Here is a 21,825-nt window from a genome sequence, read left to right as displayed (position 1 = left end):
AGTGTAAATTTCAGGTTACTAGGCATAGAGATTATATTTATAAGATTAGATGAGATAATTGGAAAGAGAACGTAAAAAGAGAGGAGAACCAAAGACTAAGGCCTGGACCCCTCCAAGAGAAGGACTGAGCAAAACAGAAAGACAAAATGGCCAGTTCTGTCCAAGGTATTCCGAGCCCGCAACAGGACTAGTTGACTTACCACTGCACTAATTACCTCCCAGGAAAATAAGATCCAAGGACATTTTTCCAGTTTCTCTGCCAAGCCATGATAATGAGTAATTACACAGTACCTGGCACATAGGAAGAGCTTTCGAATTATTGCAAATTGTTGAATGAATTATTTCAGGTCTCTGGGGACAGGCCAAAATTTCTTGAGACTTGAGCTCTTATTATTAGAGAGACTTAGTGTTCTACATACATTTAGACTCCCTCCCCTTTGTAACCTCCAGACACTGGGACCAGATGAGTCAAGGTGGTTCCCACTTGGGACTGAGCAGGAAGCCTATAGGCTACTTCACTAAGAACGTCTGTTCTTTCTCCCTGATCAACTCTATCTGGTCCCTAAACATCTACCTGCTGTGACCCAGCATTCTTCTGCCCAGAGCCTCTGTCTCATTGGTCCCTCAGACTGACCCATCTCCCCTTTGAACTGCTTCCTGCCTCTCACTGAAGCCTCTGCTTAATGTCATCTCTTCAGAGAAGCCTATTATCATCAACTGACCTCAAACTGCTCTAGTCTCATCCACTTTCTTTTCCTACCACACACGACTACCTGCCGTTATATTTACTTATTTGGTTGGTGATATGGCCTGAGTTGTATCCCCTTAAATTTTGTATGTTGAAGCCCTAACCCTCAGCATGCTACATGTAGATTGAGGAAGTAATTAAGATTAAATGAGGTCTTAAGAATGGAGCCCTGATCAGACAGCATTAGTTTCCTTATAAGAACAGACACCAGACAGTCAGCTCTCTCTCGATCTTGCTCTCGCGCTCTCTCTGTCTCTCTCTGTTGTGTAAGGACATGGAGGGAAGGTGGCCAAGTGTAAGCCAGAAAGAGAGCCTCACTAGAAACTAAGTTAGCCAACACTTTGATCTTGGAGTTCTAGTCTCTAGAATCATGAGAAATAAGCCACCCAGTCTAGGGTACTTTGTTACGGCAGCCTGAGCTGACTGAGACCACTGGTTGCCTTCTGCCTGTGCCACTAAAACCGTCTCTTAAAAGCAGGAATTTCTCTACTTTTTTCCCTATCCCAGTATATGGAACTAGAACAAAGTTTCACCCATAGCAGGCCACTCATTAAATGCTGATGAATGAATCAACTCTCAGATCTGGGCAAGATACCACTTAATGAAATAGTTATATGGATTACCGCCATGTGGAAGGATCTACACCAAGCATGAGTAAAAGTAAAGAACATGTGGTCCCCGGCCCCCGAAAAGCCTGCGATCTGGTTGCTCTGGGTTAGGCTGCTCTGTTCGGCTGACAGCAATTCACTTCCCCAAACTCCAAGCCCTGTTTCCTGCCAGGCTCCCGAGAGGAGGCACAGCGCTTTGGGTAATAACAACCCTCATTTTAGCAGAGGCTCCAGGGTGTTTTCCATGACAGTCATCTCCGGGCAAACAGAGCAGGTTTTCAAAGTAAATTTAGCATCTCATTTGGGATGAATAGTCTGTATTTTTGTCTTATAAATCATACCCAGCAATCTTTTTCTCAACCTTGCCCCTTAAAGAATAGAGGAAATAATGTTTCTGACCAAATCAGTTATAGGATGGGAGTCCATTATAGACACTGTGGTAGGAAAGGGTTTGGAGAAAACCCTTACTTCTCTTGTCAGGAGACTCCCAATTCAGGATCTTATAGTCTTGGCTAAACTCTGACTTTGAAAGTTCCCAAAAGACAAACACACACACACACACACACACACACACACACACACACACACCCCAGAATTAATACATTCAGACTGAAACCAGCTAACACAGTGGCACATTGTATAAAGGGTGATCTTTATTGTGACCTAACTCCATGGAGTATGTGGACATGAGAGCCAAAACTAGCTATCTGTGTGGGAAAAGGTAATGATGTTATGGATCCCCAAGACTGTAAAATTAAAAAAAAAGAAGATAAGCAACAAGAAAAGCTTTCAGTCTCACAGCTCAGTCCCCTGTTAAGAGGTAGAAGGGTTTTATTTCTGTCTCAAGCGTAGGCTTAGGCAAACCCAAGCCTTGGTCTTTGTGGTGGGCTTATAAGCAGGGTAAATGGAAAAAGGGAAATTCCTGGCAAGCCCTGGCTTGGAGACAGTACAAAAAAACCTCAGTAAGTACAGTGTATTTCCTTCTTTCCTGAATCCATACTAACTCGCCCAGTAAAACTTTCTTTAGTCCTTCACTGATTCCAAAACCTATTTTAATTCTTGCCTTTTGCTTATTTCCTTTCCCACAGATGGTGCTGGGTAAAATATAAGCCTGTAAAAGTAAAGCTTAAAAGGCTTACTTTTCTTTTTTTGGCTTTAAAATGTTTCACATGACTACATGATAGTCCCACCTCAACCACCCACATTTAAATTTTTCCTCTTCCTAGCATTAATAGGTCTAAACGTTTGGTTAAGAAGGAAATTTTGAATAAGGAACTTCATCTACCATTCTCTTGCCTCATGAAGGAGTTTTTAAAAATACTGAGGAGTTTTGATTCTCGGTACAATACAGTAAGCACATTCATTCATTGCACCCTGTCCCCGCCACTGAATGCTGCTCTAAAGCCTGCAGAGAACACATGGAACATCTGAAGACTCTGAAGGTAGTAGCAGAAGGAGGTGACCAAGATGGTGAGTTTGTCACTTTCCCCCCTCTGCTATCTCTTGAAATGAACTCAAGGCTGCCTGAAACTCAAAAAGAGTGGGAATGGGGAGCAGGCAGAGAGAGCTCTGGGAGAGGTCCTCTAATTCAGGCTGGAAGAGTGGGAAAAGCAAATTCTAACACTTGGAGAGATGGGAGGAAACCATTCTTTTAATTATTTTTTTCTTTTCTCCATGTTCTCATTCACTTTAGCCTCCGAGGAGCACTGCAGCAGTGGTAGTAACAGGAGCATGCAGAAGCCAGAACTCTGAGAACAGGGAGCACCCCTCTCTGACTGGAGGAGCTGTAGTCCCAAGGGGATGACGCAAACTCTTGTGGTTTTTGTCTATGTTCTTTCATCGCTTGGTCTCAGATGTGGGTCAGCTGCAGGAAGTGCACAACAGTAGGGTCACCAGAACCCCAGTTTTCTGGCCTGAAGGCCAAAAGGTGAGTCCCAGGAAACCAGGATATACCAACGAGATCAAAGAGAGAAACGAGTTCAGGACTGAACCTCCTTGAAGTTGTTTATGAATTCCTGGGCTGACCCCTGACTTGTACATCTGACTCTAAACTAACATTTGTATCATCAGAGTCTTAGAAAAAGAGGGAAAAGAGTGTAGTGCAGAAAAGATGTAACAGCTGAAAACTTTCAAAATTTGGCAAGAGAAATAAAATTACAAATTCAAGAAACTCAGCAGCCCTCAAAAATGATAATCCTCGAGAAATCCACCTCCAGACACAGTATGATCAAATTGCTAAAAACTAAAGACAAAGAAAAAATTTTGAAAGAAACTGGAGAAAAACAATACATTACTCACAGGGAAACAATAATTTGGATGACTACAGATTTCTCATCAGATCATGGAAAAGAAAATGAAACAGTATTTTTAAAGTGCTGAAGGAAAAGAACTGTCAACACAGAATTCTATAACCAGTGAAAATATTCTTCAGGAATTAAAGGGGAAAAAAAGACATTTTCAGATGGAGAAAAACTAAAAGAATTCACTGATAGTAGCTCTGTTCTTAAAAAACTGCTAAAGGGAGTTCTTCAGACAGAAGTAAATGAGGGAAACGTATAAAGTCAGTAATGAAGGCAGAGCAACAACATGGTAAATATTTTGGAGGAATATACTACTCTTTTTATTGAGTATTTTACAATATGCTTGAAAGAAAAAATTATAACATTGTCTGATGGCGTTTTCAATGTATATAAATGTAGTATACAACACAACTACAACAAAAAGCAAGAAGGAAAAAGATCTATATGGTAGAAAGGTTTCTATATTCTATTTCAAGAAGTAGTAAAATATTGATTCTAAGTAAATTTTGAAAAGTTAAATATGTGCATTGAAATGTATGAGATTCAGTGAAAGCAGTACATAGAGGGAAATTAATAGCACTAAATATTTATATGAGGAAAAACAGAAAGGTTTCAAACCAATCATCTAAGTTCCCAATTCATGAAACTAGAGAAAAGACTAAACCCAAAGCAATCAGAAGGAAGAACATATTAAAGAGTACATATCAATAAAATAGAAAACAGAAAAACAGCAGAAAAGTCAGTGAAACAAAAAGCTGGCTCTCAAAAAAGACTATAATATCTACATCTATAGAAGCATATATAGATATACATTCCCATACATGTCTCTAGAAGGACTATGAAAGGGCACAAGTTACCACTATCAAGTATGAAAAGGGATATCATTACAGATTCTGCAGACATTAAAAGGATAATAAGGGAATACTGTGATTAACTACATATATACATTTGGCAACTTACAAAAACGGACCAATTCATAGAATAAACAAAAACTACCAACACTCACCCAAGAAAAACTAGATAACTGAATAGTTCTATACCTATTAAAGAACTTAATTCATAAATAAATGCCTTTCCAAAAGGAAATTTCCAGATGCAGATGGTTTCACCGGTGAATTCTACCAAAGATTTAAAGAAGAAATAACGCCAGTTATACAAAATCTCTTCCAGAAAACAGAATAGGAAGTAATGTTGCCTAACTGATTTTATGAGGTCATCATTACTCTGATACAAAAACTAAAGGGAACATTAGAAAAGAAAAAGAGGCTAATATTTCTCATGAAAATGGATGCAAAAATCCTCAACAAGTCTATATGTAACAAATGTTGGTGAGGGTGTGGAGAAAAGGGAGCACACTTGTACACTACTGGTGGGAATATAAATTGGTACAACCACTATGAAAAATAGGGTGGAAGTTCCTCAAAAAAACTAAAAATAAAACTACCATATGATCCAGCAATTCCAATCCTGGGTATATAGCCAGAAAAAATGAAAACACTAATTGAAAAAGATACATGCACCCCAACATTCATAGCAGTATGATTTATAATAGCCAAGATACGGAAACAACCCAAGTGTCCATCAATAGACAAGCAGATAAAGAAGATATGGTATATATATACATATATATATATGTATTTCATTCATAAAAAAGAATGAAATTCTGCCATTTGCAGCAACATGGATGGACCTAGAGAATATTAGTGAAATAAGTTAGACAGAGAAAAACAAATACTGTATGACATCACTTATTTGTGGAATCTAAAAAATAAACCAAATGAATGTATGTAGCAAAAAAGAAACAGACTCAGATATAGAAAACAAACCTAGTGGTTACCAGTGAGGAGAGGGAAGAGGGGAGGGGCAAGATCAGGGTACAGGATTAAGAGCTACAAATTACTCTGTATAAAATAAGGAACAAGGATACATTATACAGCATAGGGAGTTACAGCCATTATTTTATAATAAATTTTAATAGATTTATTAAATCTATTAAATCTGAATCATGCTGTACACTTGAAACTAATATAATATCTTAAGTCATCTATCCTTCAAAAAAATCCTCAACAAAATCAAATCCAACAATATGTAAAAACAATAGTATACAATGCCAAGTGAAATTTATCTTGGAAATGAAAGACTGGTTCAGTGTTGAATATTGGTCAATGTAATCTACCATACTAGCAGTCTAAAGAGTAAAAAAAACCAAACTAACTAAAGAAAAATGACATTAAAAGCATAAACCATAAAAGAAGAAATTGATAAATTGGACTTCACTAAAATTAAAAACTTTTGCACTGTAAAAGATATTAAGAGCATGAAAAGGCAAGCTACAAATTAGGAGGAAATATTTGCAAACAATATTTCTAAAAAAGGACATTCATCCAGAATACATAAAGGACTCTCAAATATCAACAATAAGAAAACAATCTAATATTAAAATGGACAAAAGACTTGAATAGATACTATGCCAAAGAGAATGAATGGATGGCAGATAAGCCCATGAATAGATGTTCAACATCACTAGCCATTAGGGAAATGCAAATTAAAACCCACAATTAATTATCTATTAGAATGGCTGAAATAAAAATTACCAAAATACCAAGTGGTGGCAAGGATGCAGAGCAAGTGGGACTCTCACACTTTGCTGGTGGGAATGTTAAATGATATAGACCCTCTGGAAAACGTTTGGAAGTTTTTAATAAGGCTAAACATTTACACCCACCATATCCAGCAATCCTATTCCTGGATATTTACCATAGAGAAATAAATACATTTACAAAACAAACAAACAAACCTTGTACATAATTGTTTACACAGTGGCTCTAGTCATAATCACCCTAAACTGGAAACAACCCAAATGTCCTTCAATTAGTGAATCGATAAACATGGTGCATCCAAATACTGGACTACTACTCAGCAAGACAATGAAAGCAACTTTGAACCATGCAACAACTTGGATAAATCTCAAGGGCTTTAGTCTCTGGATGAAAGGAGCCAGTCTCAAAAGGTTACATATGCAATGATTCCATTTATATGAAATTCCCTAAAGGACAAAGTCATAGTGATAGACAACAGATAAATGGCTACTGGTCTTTCTGTGATTCAGGGTTGGGGAGAGAGTGTGGTGGCAAAGGGAGAACTCATGAGGGAGTTCTGGGGGTGACAGAACTGCTCTGTATCTTGATCCTGGTGATGGTTACATGAATTCATATATGTGTTAAGATTTATAGAACTGTACATACAAAAAGGTCAATTTTATTGTCTGTTAATTAAAACACAAGACTGGGAAACCACAGAAGATTGCACAGATATGTAAAACAGGCAGCAAATCATCGTTTTACTCAATTTTCCTTTTCCATTTACCTAGGGTAGAAAACAGTTGAGGCAAAATACTTTCAGATTTTATATTCTACATGTTTGTTCATTCCCAATTTCCATCAAAGCATCCATGCAACTTGATTCACCGAGTGCAGATCTGGAACAGATAGCTGGAGGAAAGGACAGGCTATCAGAAAGTTAATGACTTGGCCTGACGCCACATTTAAAGGAACAAGGAGGACATTCAAGACTTAATGGAAGTATTCAGTCCAGGAGACAAGCAGACAGGCTTTAGCTTTAATCAACTTTTCCTGCAATATGTTCCAAGAGTTTGCTGGGTCAGCAAATGACCAGCTTCAAGTTGTTAAGCTCACAAGAAGGAGAAACCATGGGAGGAATAAATTAGGAATTTGGGATTAACAGATACAAACTACTATATATAAAACAGATAAACAACAAGGACCTATTGTAAGCATAGGGAACTATATTTAATATCTTATAATAATCTGTAATGGAAAAGAATATGAAAAAGAATATATGTATTTATATGTGACTGAATTACTTGCTGTACCCCAAAAACTAACACAACATTGTAAATCAACTATACTTCAATTAAAAAAAAATTGTTTTAAAGGAGAAATCATTGCTTTTCTATGACCCTTAAACCAAAGCTCTACACACAACAGAACTGTGCCACCAGGCCAAAAGTAAGACTACAAATTTGTTAACTTTTTTTTTAGACTGAAGCTCCCTGAGAACTTATCTGCCTTATGCACTGTTGCTCCCAACATTCAGCATATAATAGATGTTCACTTAGTCTCTATAGGATGGAACTGAATATTAGAAGGTGGCTTTAACTTACTAGGATTACTTTAGGATCTCTAGTTCCAGACTAAGTTAGCAGTCATGGTAAAAAATAAGAGGAAGTTGCCTGGTTAAAAAAAAAAAAAAAAAGAAGAAGGTGAAATGCTTTTCGTGGTTAGAACATCAATCAGAAAAGGGAGGCATTGTCGAGAATCCCACTGATGTAAGTCAGGAGACTTGACCTTGACTCCAGCCTGGGTTTGGCTCCCCAGCACTGCCAGAGCTGCCGGCCACAGGGACAGCACAGGCAGGGGGAGAGGGGGGAGCCCCTGTGCCATGTGAAGCAGAAGGCAGTCTCTTCTGAAAATATCAAGAGTGACCTGGAAACTCGCTTTAGCTTGGCTTGGTTAGTTTTCAAGTTACCTTAGGAAAAATGAAGGCTATTGCAGGAATCCACATGCATTACTTCTATAAACAGCTCAGGAACTGAGACAATGCCAGCCTGGCCCAGCCCTGTCTCAGCCCACCTCTACCCACTGCGTCTTCTGCTTATGCATTTGCTCCTAATCTAAAATTCTCTTAGAATTTTCTAGTTGGGATGCGTACAGAATTTTACCGAGCCATAGTAATGTTACATCCCAGCCAGTGAATGGGCTGCCCTTGAGTCATAAATGCCGGTACCCGGAATCATAGGTACAAATGGGGCCACAAAATTCAGGGTCTGGGGGTGGGGCAGCTCCCTTCCCAAGGGTGTGAGAGGGGCAGGAGCTGACATTCAAGGACAGAGCTTCCTCTGGAGTTGGGGGCTGGGGCTGAGAGTTTGGGTGACGCTCTGCTTACTCACTTATATTACACACAGGTGGAGGGGTGATCAAGAGCAGTGGCTCTCTCTAGGCTGGAAGGACAAACTCACAAAGGGAGCCTGTAGCGCATCATGCCTGTTGCTGGCCGGACACTCTCGGGTCTCGCAGGGCTATGGAAGGTTGCTCCCCTGGCCCTGGATGTGCCTGGTGCCACACGTGTCTTTTGGGGAGGCTGTGTGTGTTGGCTAAGAACACTGATGTAGAATGTCTTAGGTTCCAATCCCCACATGGCCACTAGCTTTGTGATTTTGCATAAATAACCTTGCCCTCTGAACTTAAGTTTTCTTAGTTATAAAGTGGGGATAATTCTCTCTTAAAACGGTTTAAAACAAAACCTAGAACATGTTACTCTACTCCCTAAAATCCAACACGGTTTCCCATGCTCAGAATCACAACCCAAATCCTTACAGTGGCTGCCGATGCCCAGAACAATATCTGTAGCCTCTTTATTCCCTGTCGGGCTCCCCTGTCCCGGGCTGTAGCCACCCCAGCCTCCTGGCTGTCCCTTGAACATGTCAGACCTGCTCCTACTGCAGGCCCCTTGCACCAGCTTTACCTTCTGCCTAGAAAAATCTTCACCTGGGCGGCTTCAAGATTCTCATGATCCACTCCCAGCCCGCCCCACCCTCTTGCCTGTGTTCTGGATTCCCTGTCCTGCTCTACTTTCCAGTGCACAGATCCGTTTCTAATGCAGTCCACAATTCATTATTGATTGTGCTTATTTCCTCTCTCCCTTAGTACAGCATAAACCACAGAGAACAGGAATTTTGCCTGTTTTCTTCATTGATCGTCTTCAGCACTGAGAACACAGCAGGCACAGAGCAGGCACGCAAGAAACAGTTTTGAATGAACCAGCAAGTGCATATCAGCTCCCTCCTGGCTTCATCTCCTTCCATTGCCTTCCATCCAGCCTCAACTTCAGATGATTACCTGAATCACCCTCTCACCCTTCACTCACTCATTTATTCATTTGTTTGTTCAACAATTATTTATGTGTCTGTTCTGTACCAGACACTGGAGATAGAACAGTGAACAAAATTCAGTCACCATCTCCTTACTTTCCAGGAAGACAGAAAACAAATACATAAACAAATAAAAATGTAGTATCATGTGACCTGCTGTCAGATATCAGAACATGCCACCCCGAAATGTGTTTCTTTCACATGACGATTATTTGAAGCTGATTATTTTGAGAAATAGAAGGCCCAGGAGGCGCTCTGAAAACAGAGTAGAGGGTATCCTTTTGTAAAGAACACTGGCATTTAGAAAAAAAAATCTCCATTTGTAAGAGCGTCTCCTACTCTGTACCAGGGAGAGGCTGACTCCAAATCACAAGATACTGCTGTCCACGGAGAAGACACAGACTTAAATCTACACCACAAGCCTCACTCTTGTTTATTATACTTTTCCTGGTCACCTTTCCATAACTTGCCTCCCCTACACCCTTCTTCCTTTGTTTTAGCTGAAGATGGTGCTGGAGCCCAAATTTGGAACCACCTCTTTGAGTCACTCATCTCTGAGTTTCTCCCATGTATATTCCATACACATGTTAATAAACTTCTGTTTGTTTTTCTCTTATTAACCTGTCTTTTGTTACAGGGGCTTCTGCCAAGAACCCAGAAGGGGAGAAGTGCCATTGTGCGCTAATGAAAATACCAAGCAGGGTGAGGTGGAGAGAGCCACGGTAGGAGGTGGTCAGGGAGGCATCCATGTAGACATGACATTTGAAGTAAAGTCTGAATGAAGTGAGGGCGGGAGACAGGTGGTGATGGGGGAAAGGTATTTCCAGCAAAAGAGCAGGAAAAGCTAAGGCCCAGCAGCAGGGGACATGATTGGCGTGTTGCCGCCCTCAAACATCCTGAACCTGATCAGTTGGAGGAATTTATGGCACTGGGAGCACTGGGCAGACAGGGGCACTGTAGGCGGGTTTACTGTTTCAACTCTCAGATGGGTTCTCAGCCCTGCCCCTACTCTTTTCTCCCATTCGCCACAGTCATTCTGCCAAACATTCACACTTCTCTGAACCAAAAAGAAAGATAAGAACCACCACAGCAACTAAACTTTATTCACACTTTCCACGGCCCAGGCAACATGTTCAGTTTGGTTTTTTCATGCGTTTATCTCATTTAGTCTTCAAACATATAAGATTGGTACTATTATTTTATAGATGAGAAAACTGAAGCTTAAGGAAGTTAAATTTGACCAAGGACCCTGCTAGTCACTGGTGAAGCTAAGGGTCAATCCAGAGCCAGAGATGGACTGACCTCATCCAAATTCCAACCCCCTCCCTACTGGCAAATGACCTCACCTCATCTTTCACTTCACTTGCTCAGAAAACAACGAGCATGGAGGGGGTCAAATACGAAAGCCCTCAGATTACTGATATAATTACCAGCCAAATTTCATCAAATCTAAGAGACTATTCATTATAAGAAGAACCATTATTTCATATAACACTAAGAAAAAATGCTGCAATTAAATTATGAAACAATGTTAAGACAATTCCTGTATAAGAGGTGTTTCAAGAAATAAATTGTCTTTAAAAATGGACGATTTTTAAGTATGATATACCCACAGCCATCAAAACCTTTCTTTCCTCTGTTAAAAGATGAGACAGCCCTCCTCAAAGCTAAAACCCTCTTTCTATGTTCTTTATTCTTCCTCCTCCTTGAACTTTTCCCATCAATTTTTTTTCCCCTTTCTCTCCAATGTTTTCAACTTCACCTTCCTCAGACTAAAAACACCTTCAGGTCACTGTCATCTGATACACACAATGTCATCCTCTAGCTATTATTATTCCATTTTCCTCTTTTCCATCTTATTTTATCTTCCTTCTGTCTTCTATTTATGTTGAGACCCATAAAGCTGTCACAGAGACATCAGATATGTGAGTCCTAATTATAAAGCCTAATACTTGTTTGCAACATTTTTATTGTGCACATGTCATTGTGGCTGTTCTTCCTTCACCCAGCAAACCTTCCACTGGGGAACAAATCTTCCCTCACAGCATCTCCTGGAAACATTGCTTGGGAGGACTGACTCCCCCAGTTCCTTCCTCCAGGAATAGACACATGATCCAGGCCCTGACAGAGTACCGCGTCAAGGCGGGCACTGGCCTTAGGTTGAAACAAGGATGGACGCATCAGCTAAGCCAGGTCAATCAGAATTCGGCCCTGAACTTTTCTCGTGAAGCTCTCACAAAGGACGTACACTTTCTGCCAAGATTGTTCTTCCACTGCTGGTGGCCATTTGTCCATGATGTGGAAATAGCCTATTTAGGAGATGGAGGAAAATTCAGATCCCTGATGTCATCATTCCATCTCGTAGACCCGAAGATGCCTAATATCTAGCTACTGCTAGACCTTTCAGGTACACAAACAAATAAATTCCCTTTAGTTCATGCTGTTTGGTCTGTGTCGTTGTCACTTGAAATCAAAAGTGCTAATGTAGTCTTTGTTCTTTTATATGATGGTCAGTCAGGAGCGGCCCTTGTGGGACGCAGGAGAGGCACAAGGAAACATCCTGTACTCACAGGGTTAGAGAGGGGAGTCACTGCTTGCCACACAGGGTTACAGGGGAAGCACCAAACTTTGCTTGGGATTTGTCTTCAGGCAGAAGACAGGAACAAGGGGCAAGCCGGGGGCAAAACCTTTGGGGAGTTTCTGTGGGAAAGACAGGCAGTGCCTTGTAAACCTTCTAGGACTGGCTGGTTTGAATCATTTCAGTGGGCCCTAAACTGTAAGAATAGTCTCCAGTTGCCTGACACCTGGTCTAAGTAGATTCAGGCAGAGGAATATTGTCTGATGGGGCGTAGGACCTGATAGAGGAGAAACAGCTCTGGACTGGTTAGTTTGCATATCAAAGGCGTGCTCCTGGCTGAGTTGTTGGCTATATCTAAGTTTGCTAGCTGCAGAAGGAGCAGTCTCTCCCCAGCCAGGTTTTTTTTTTTTTTTAAGATATCAAAATATCATAATAAACAGAAAATTTTAAAAAATACAATACCTAAAGCTTTACAATTTTCAAAGAGCTTTGACATGCATTGTTTTACTTGATCCTATGGCTTTGGCGGGGGCGGGGTGTGTCTGTCTTGGTCATGAGTAAATTTTACGGACTTAGCACATGCCGGGTATATAAAAGGTGCTCAAAAATTTTTGTTGAATGAAATGAGAAGCATATGTGTTATTACTGGCTCCGTTTTATAAAACAAGATTCTGAGATCAGAGAGCTAGTTAGTTTATGGAGTTGGGTTAGAATGGACTAGGTTAGATTCAGGTAAGAGGCTATGGTGAAAACCTGGACCAGGAGCGGGTAGTGCAGAATGGATCTGGATTACAACACAGGTGACAAATCCACTTGGTCTTTTTTCTGGAGTTCTTTAGCAGCTTTTAACTATCTCTCCTATCAACTTTTACTTCTCTACAATCCACAACATCCATTCAATAGCCAGCGTTAGCTTGTTAAGATGTCAAATCAGATCCTATTACTCTTCTGCTTTAAACCCTCCAGTAGCGTCCCTTTACTTACAGGGATAAGCACATCAATCTTCAACATATCATACAAGGTCATTATGATGCTATCCTCTGTATTCACTGCTCCAGCCATAACAGCCTTCTTTCTATTCTAGAAAAAGATAGTTCTCTCCCAACTCAAGGCCTTTGCCTGGAACACTCTCCCTCCTTCACTCTTTATCTAGTTAGATCCCCCTTGATATTAAGTTTTCAGTTCTAACATCATTTCCTTCTGGAACTTTCCAGATTCTCCTTCCCCACTCTGATACTAGATCAGGTCCCTTGCTACCCACGCTTGTCCCTGTGTTTTGATTTCATAGCACCTATCAGTTTATAATGATTATTGAGTATAGAATCTCCAACAGTCTACCAGCATAAGCTGTCAATCAAGTAAAACTTAGAAATGTCTCAGAAGGAAGAAGTCAGGAGCTGATATTTACAGGGTTTTGAGCAAATCTTGATAAGTAAACAGCTGTTTGATGAGCAAGGAGTTTACCAGGTAAGTGTTCTATTAGCCTGAGAAATTGACTGTTTGAATAGCTAAAGTTCAGATAAATTGATTTTTAGGAAATTCCTAAAGCAAATGATAAAGTCATTTACTGGTATATAGCCTTAGCTCCCAGGGCAAGAATTACTGGAACAAAGAATGAAGTCACATTGATGTGGGTGACCTTAGTTCTGGGTCCCCAGCTAAAGTACATGGATGCAAGCAGTCTCAGTTTTCATGACATGCCTGTATTTATGTCACCCCTTCCCCAAAAGCACTTGGGGCAATTGTAACTTTAAATCTGATTAATATCCATCTCTACAGTAGACTGTATGCTCCATGAGGGGAGGTTCCATATCTGTTTTGCTCATCGTTTTATTTCCTATACTGGTCACAGCACCTGCAACATAAAAGGTATTCAACTAAAATTTGCTGAACGAATGAGACCTTCAACATTCATCCGCCTGCACAGGAGGGTGGGGTAGAACATCAGAGATGACTCTGAATTCAGCCCTGTGTTAAGTGGTTTGAGTACTGCCAAGATGGGTGCTGGGAGAATACACTGAGAAAGGAAAGGTGGGAAGTTCCACTTTGGGAAACTGAGTTTCATTTCTGACGGAAAATACTCACCTGGAGTTCAGGAAAGAGAAAAGCTAGGGAAACATATGCAAATGCTATGAATTTTGTTTATTCAGAATGACTTAAAAAACAAAGTAACATGAAGTTGTCGGAGGACTAGCATTGCTACCAATCTGATCTTATCAGAAAAAAATCCTGTGAAAAATCCATTTAGATTGGAAGTCCTCCTCAGTCTGGCAAGGGCAAGACTAATGAAAATGTACTAGGTTGTAAAGATGATAATAAATACATTCATAGCACCTTCTATGTGCCAGGCACTTTGCTAAATGCTTAGCCTCCATTAACTCATTAAACCTCATAACAGCTCTGTGAGGTGAGTGCTATAATCGTCTCCATTTACAGATAAGAGACATAAAGAGCTGCGGAAAGCTGCTTGCAAATACATGAAATAGGATTGGCTCCATTAACACGACTTTCTCTTCTGGGAAATTCTTGTCCAAGAAGATAAAGCTGCAAAATATCTGTCTCAAGAACATCCTGAAAGGTCATTTATCCGAAGAATAGACAGCTCAACTGGGAAAACCAGAGTGTTTATCAAAGGGCTTGTACTTACCAAGAGTCACCTCAAAACCCAGGTCTTCCGAGTTGACCAATCTTAAACCACTGTATTACTAACCTGGCCCAGTTACAAGCAGGTCTCCACATGGGAAAATCTCACCTCAACCTTATAACTATCTACCCCTGCTGTCCCCCTCTGAGACACACTCAGATTATGTCAAGATGGTGATCTTTCTCACTGCAGTAAGCAATAAACTTGGCTTTGCTTAACCAATAGGTTAATTGGGTGGTCGTTCCAGGGAGTCAGTAGTTAACAGAACCAAAAGATTAATGCCTTGTGCCCAGTGCTTTGCTAATGTTTCACTAATTTTGTGTAGAGAAGGATGTGAGGCCAGAATTTACTCTCCAAACAGATGCCCACCTTACCCGGATGAACAAAGTTAAGTCTTAAGAACATTAAAAGCAAAATTCTTTGTCTCTGTTACAGAGCTCAGCATAGCATTAAACTGAATTAAATATCAACCCAGACTAACAGACAGAAACAAGATACTTAAGTGAATATAGCCAAAACCATCATTAAAAACTGGCCAGGTGAGAAGGAAGTTTAGAGTGGGGAAGGTCCCAGGTATAGTCAGGCACAGAGATTAAAAGCACTGGCTTTGGATTCAGAAATGAGCTTAAGTTCTGACTTCACCATTTACCAGCAATTTGACTTTGGGCAACTGACCTCCCCGGATCTCAGTAGCTCACCTGTAAAATGGAAATAATGTTCAGACCTACATCGGAGCGTTACTATGAGAACTGAATGGGACAGCGTATGCCAAGAGTTCACCACAGTGTAATTGGTGGTATTTATTGTTATTCTTACCACTCACTGCAGGATTTTCGGGCTTGGGAAGAGGGAAGATACGATCAATGGTATACTTGAAGGAAACTGGAGAACTCAAAGAGAAGAAACAAAATGTCTTACAAGCTGGGAATTCAGGATTGGATTTTTCTGTAATAGTCTGGTATTCTTCCAGTAACACTGGTTACCACGGCCAGAAGGGTAGCTCCCCAGTTAAACTCTCTTCATTTGATATTAAAGTGCTGCCTACCTCCCAAGAGGCAGAGTTTAGGACTGCAGCAGAAGCTTAATCTTAAGAGTTTAGGAATTTAGAACCCTGAGAGAGAGATGGAATCTGTCAACGAGAAGCACCGAAGCATTTTTGGGAGGCTATGTAGGAGGTGAGTACTATTGTTTTCTAGATGTTATCGCTGGGGGTGCAAAAGAACATGAGCTCACTGAGCCCAAAGTTGTTCTTTTCCAAACTTGCTTATTCACCCACCAAGCAAGTACAGAGAAGTGGTAGGAAGCACAGTGCTGACTGCATGCCACACCAGTTTTGTCTGGCCTCCAAAGATGAGTAATCTTGGAAAGGGAGGCCATTTTCTCATTATTTGGAGAACTGCAGAGCCAATGTCTATTTTGTGTTTAATCACGTGCCTCTAGGGTCCACCGCTTTGCAGGCATTACCTTATTTAATCCTTCTCACAAACCTTTCCAGGTACTTGGGCCCCCATTGTTGAACTCCTACTTGATTTACTAGTGTGTTCTTAGTAAGTACTCTCAACTTTGTGGAAGAGCCCTGGGGTCAAGAAAATTCAACACTTTGTAAGCAGGCAGGAGAGATGTGGTGTGGTCTTCCACTGCAGGTGGGAACATAAAAGAGTCTAGAGGATCAATGACAAGAGGTTCAATATGGAAGTAACAGGATGGATAGAAGGCAGGCTGAAAAAGAAGGAAGGCTAACCACCCCTATTTTAACAGTCTGGCCTTAAATTGTAACTACAATTCTAGGGGAATGTCTCTAAATATACAGACAGAAGTCTTGAGTGTGATCTTGAGATTAGGAGACTGGAAAGGGTGAACTCTTTCCTGATTGTAATGTCCTACTTGCAAAACTGGGTGGTTTTCCAGACCCCAAATGAATTCTTAGAATAAGATTAAAAGGTGTGAAACAGAATATTGTATGTATATTTTCGGACTCACCTTCAATTTTATCTTGTGTGACTTGATTTAAACTTAATATCATCTCAAGATGCAGTCCAGAGGGGTTTTAATAATTTTAATTCCACTTCTTATGCTTTACAGGAGATAAGAGAGTGATTCACTCCTGTATTAGCTAATGCTAAGCCTTCCTCAGGAACAGTCAAAACAACTACAAGTTCTTCAAACGTAACCCAAGGGCAGCCACAGAGCTGTGCCAGTGTTGTGCAGTAAACATAAATCCTTCCACAAACGTTCTAACTTGTTGAACTGTGTATTTCCAAGTTTCAAGCTCAAAGAATCCATTAAGTAATCTTAAAAGAAGAAATGCCACCCCCCAAAAATGAGATTTGCCAAACTCTTCAAACTCCTTCCACAACAACTTAGCAAACATTCCTGAGTGTCTTCTCTGGGCCGTGGTCTGTGCAAGTTTCCACAGGGATACAGGGGAGAGTGAGCAGGAAGTGGGGTGAAAATTACAGCACAGAGTAGGAAATGAATCAGCACCAAGTCTCCCAAAATTTAAAGCAATCAGAGACGGGAGAGATTATTCAGTGGAAGACTTTAGGAAGTAGGTGGGATTGGAATTCTGTCCTGGATGGTTGAGCGGGGGTAGGGGTGGGGGAAGGGGGAAGGATGGCAGTGTGGAGTAAGTAGAATGGTTAATAGCCTATTTTGGTTGAAGTGGGAATTATGGCTATTAGGGCCCCAATGAGTGGTATGATGCTATAAACTTGCTGGTTTGCTTTCTAAAGAGAGCCAATAAATATGAGGTAGAGGAGTGATCTCCTTTAGTGTTACTAAGTAATGTGAAACCTATCAGTGCCAGATGTATCCCTCTGCCCTCCTGACACACCCTTTCCCTTTCCGCTCCTGTTCTCCTCCCTGGCAGGCTGGCCTCTCCAGGTCTTCCTTCCCTCCTGGTTCGACCAATGGAGTGACTTGCAAGAGATCTGAGGGAGGGAGGTGAGTGACATGAGGGAGCTTACTTCCCAGGCTCACTCTTTGCTCGGTCATCTTGGGTTACAGCCCACAGAAGCATTTCACAATTCTTCTGTGCCTTGGCTTCTGGTTGGGTCCAGGGGTGGAACAGCCTGGCTCAACTCTGCAAGGAGTCCTTTTATTCAACTCTTCTCAAGTTCTCCTAAGATAAGTATCCTCTCTGTTCCCCGCTGAGCCCTTCATCAGGCCTTAGGTAGAGCTGCACTGGGCATCTGCTCACCTCAGTCCCGGGAGGGCCACCAAAGGTCTATGTTCACGCTCTGGGGTTCCACACTCCAGGCTAAAAGTTATTTGAAGACTGTTTGGACACATCACCCAAATTAGGCCAACAAGATATTCTTTTGAGAAGTCTCCATAAGGACTGAAGTGGAGGTGAACTCAGGAGTTGCAGTGTGCCATTTTCACCCACCAAGTGGACTGAGAAGTAGAGGAAGTTGGTTTGTAGAGAAATTCACTTAGTGAAGTAGCCTGAGTTCTGAATGAATGGTTTTTCAGTTCTTGGTTCTAGTCCCTCCTGAGAGCCAAGCAAATTCTGGTCCTCAGGTGCCATGAGAGAACGCTATTTTCTTACAATAAACACCACACCCACCACACCCCACCTTCCACACACACACACACAGAATTTTTTTTTTGTCAGTTTCAGTATGTTTGAGTTATTTTCTGTTACCTGTAGACAGAGATTTAATAGAAGACCCAATACATACAACCTCCCTCACCACTAACAGAGTACTTACTGTGTGCCAGACATCACCTGACTTATCTTCTTTAATCCTCACACCTACCCTGAGAAATAGTTTTCTTGTAACTCAGCTCTTTCTTGTATTAAAAAGTTTCCTCCAATAACTCATCTAAGTGTCCCACAACTTTTTTCTGGGTGTCCCCAAAGGGTTCTTCATTAAAGGGTCTCTGGTCACCAGTTTCTGATGGCGGAGGGGTTTCCTCAAACCACCCACAAGCAATTTTCGAACACAAGCTGGGCATCCTGCACTTCAACTCAATTTAGATACTACCTACCCTGAGATAGTACCAGATTCCACAGGTAAAGGGCTCAGTCCCACAAGACCACCCTCCACTTCAGATGCCAATCACAAATTCAGGTTATTACCTGTACTTCTGTCTGAGTATAAATCAGAGGTTCCCAGGACCCCCTCCTTGGGTTTGATTCATTTGCTGAAGTGGTTCACAGAACTCAGGAAATCCACTTACTCACCAGATTACCAATTTATTATAAAGCATACAGCACATAAAGCGAGATGGAAGAGATGCCTAGGGCGTGGTATGAGGAAAGGGCATGGAACTTCCAAGCTCTCTCCAAGCCCACCACTCTCCCCATATGTTCCCATTTTCACCAGCCCAAAAGCTCTCTGAACCCCATCCTTTTGGGGTTGTATGGAGGCCTCATTACTGAGGTGTGATAGATTAGGCCATTGGCCATTGGTGACTGAACTCAATCTCCAGCCCCTCTCCTCTCCTCGGAAGTCGGGGGATGGGGTTGAAAGTTCCAACCCCCTCATCTTGGTTGAGTCCCTTGACAACCAGCCTCCACGCTCAGTCCTCACAAAAGCCACATCCTTAACATAAACTCAGTTGTGGTGGAAAGGGGCTTGTTATGAATAAAAAGACATCCATTTCATCTTTATGACTCTGAAGTGTTCAGGAACTGAGGACAAAAGACCAAATACTGTGCCCCAAAATGCTCCCATTGCTCTGACTGCCCAGGAAATTCCAAAGGTTTTGAAAGCTGTGAGCCTGGAACATTGGATGAAGACCCAATGTATATGAAAAACATATGTCAGTCATCTGAATGATCGAATATATATTTCTTATAAATCACAAGATCTCACTCATGGTTTCTCATAAGCCAGTCTGTCAGCCTCAGTCACCACACAGTCTGTTCTGTTCTTTTTCTTCACACACAAAATGACACTGTAAAATGGCAGCATCTACATCCAAGATGCCAGCTGCAGATGGTACCGAATGTTTTGGGCCCTGAGGCGCTCAAACATCTCTGAGTCTGATGAAGAGCTAGGCAGCAGGTCTCCTCGCCTTCTGGGTCAACTCAGCCATTTAGCAGTTGCTCAGGCGGCCAGAAGCTTGTAGACGAGATCTATGAGCTAACAGCAGAGCTTCCCCCCATGTCCCACGGCCCAGCAGTGACCATAAAGGTTCCAGGGGACACTGATTCCGTTGGCCCCCAGGGCAGCCTGGTGGGAATGGAGGGACCAGAACCCTAACACTGTCAGCCAGCTTTGAGCAGTCTTCTTCATCAGCCCCAGGGTGGCCTACAGGTCCTGTCATTTTCTGTAAGTACGAGGACATGAATCTAGCCATCCGTGCAAACCTAAGCATACAAACCCACGCCAACCACAAAAGAGATACAAATCCAATCCGGACCAGCTCAACAACGGACACTGCCGTTACCTGCCGGCTTGCCTTTCCTGTTTTCTGGTTTCTCTTCTGTACTAGAAAACAAAACTTGCATGCAAACAAAGAAGCAGATTTTGGTGTGTGCACTCGTCTGAGTATGAATGTGCGCACATGTGTGTGTGTGTGTATTATTAGGGAATAAGAAAGACGTTGTCTATACAGATCTTCCTTGACTTATGATGGGATTATGTCTCGATAAACCTATCGCCAGTTCAAAATATCCTAAGTGAAAAAGGAATTCAATACACTCAACCTACCGAACATCACAGCTTAGTCCAGCCTACCTTAAAAATGCTCAGAACACTTACATTAGCCTACAGTTGGGCAAAATCATCTAACACAAAGCCCATTTTATAATAAAGTTTTGACTATCTTATGTGATTTATTGATGACTGTACTGGAAGTGAAAAGCATGGTTGTAAGTGTATCGGTTGTTCAGCTCATAACTGCGTGGCTAACTGGGAGCTGTGGCTTGCGGCTACCACCTAGCATCGCAAGAGAGTGTCATATGGCACTTGACTAGCCTGGGAAAAGACCAAAATTCAAAATTCGAGGTACAGTTTCTACTGAACGAGTATTGCTTTCACACCATTGTGAAGTGGGATGGCCTGTCTCTTGGGGTGCTTGTGTCAAGGAACAAACACCAAGACAGAGGCAGAAGACCTACTGGGGGTGATACCTATGAATGGTAAAGGGAGGAGGGAGCAGGAGCAGATCTGATGAGCCTTCAGCCCACAGTGCAGCTCTGAGACCATCCTGGCCAGCCCAGCTCATCAGTTTCCTGTAGAGGATTCCCAAGTTAAGCAAAGGTGGCCAGGCCCTAGCACCCCTGCCAGGCTCAGTCACCAGCTACAGCCCCTGCAGAGAGTGTGTCCTCGTCTCAAACATGACGCCAAACCTCAAAGTTGTTGCAGCTGGAGGTTGCCGTCTGATACCACTCCTTGTTAAGTTCCTTCTTGAAAAGAATTCTAAGAAGTCCGCCTCCTTGGCTGCCCCAGAACTTGGACTCTAAATGGAGATTCTATTCTTTTTTCTTTTTTTTTTTTAATTGAAGAACAGTTGATATACAATGTTGTGTTAGTTTCTAGTGTACAGTATAGTGATTCAGAGATTATATATAAAACATACTTTTTTCATTATAGGTTATTACAAGCTATTAAATATAGTTCCCTGTCATCCCACATAATTCTGTTTATCTTCCACCAGCACCTAGTACAATACTTTGCACATAATGAGTTTCTTGTTTTGTTTTGTTTTTTTTTTTTTGGATTGACAAGCAGTTTTACATGGTGGCAAATGAGCAGTTTCAATATCTTCTTATCCTAGTTCTGGGGAAGCTCTGGGCCCCAAAGCCAAAAATGATATAGGTCAAGGAAGGCATTAGAGCATTGGCTTTACCCACAGATTTTGTTTCAGTGAGGATTTCTGGGTCTCATTCTCAAAGATTCTGACTCAGAGTGGTAAGTTAGGGCTAGGACATCCCCTTTTCAGTGAGCAGTGGACTCTGAGCCAGAGGTCCTCAGACCACACTTGAGAAGCACAGATTTTGAGAATGACTGCACAGCTCCAAAGTTCTTCCCTTTCCCCACAA

This window comes from Camelus ferus, chromosome 12 (genome assembly GCF_009834535.1).
Source record: "Camelus ferus isolate YT-003-E chromosome 12, BCGSAC_Cfer_1.0, whole genome shotgun sequence".
In the NCBI taxonomy this organism is placed as follows: domain Eukaryota; kingdom Metazoa; phylum Chordata; class Mammalia; order Artiodactyla; family Camelidae; genus Camelus; species Camelus ferus.
Note: the sequence above shows the minus strand (reverse complement) of the source record.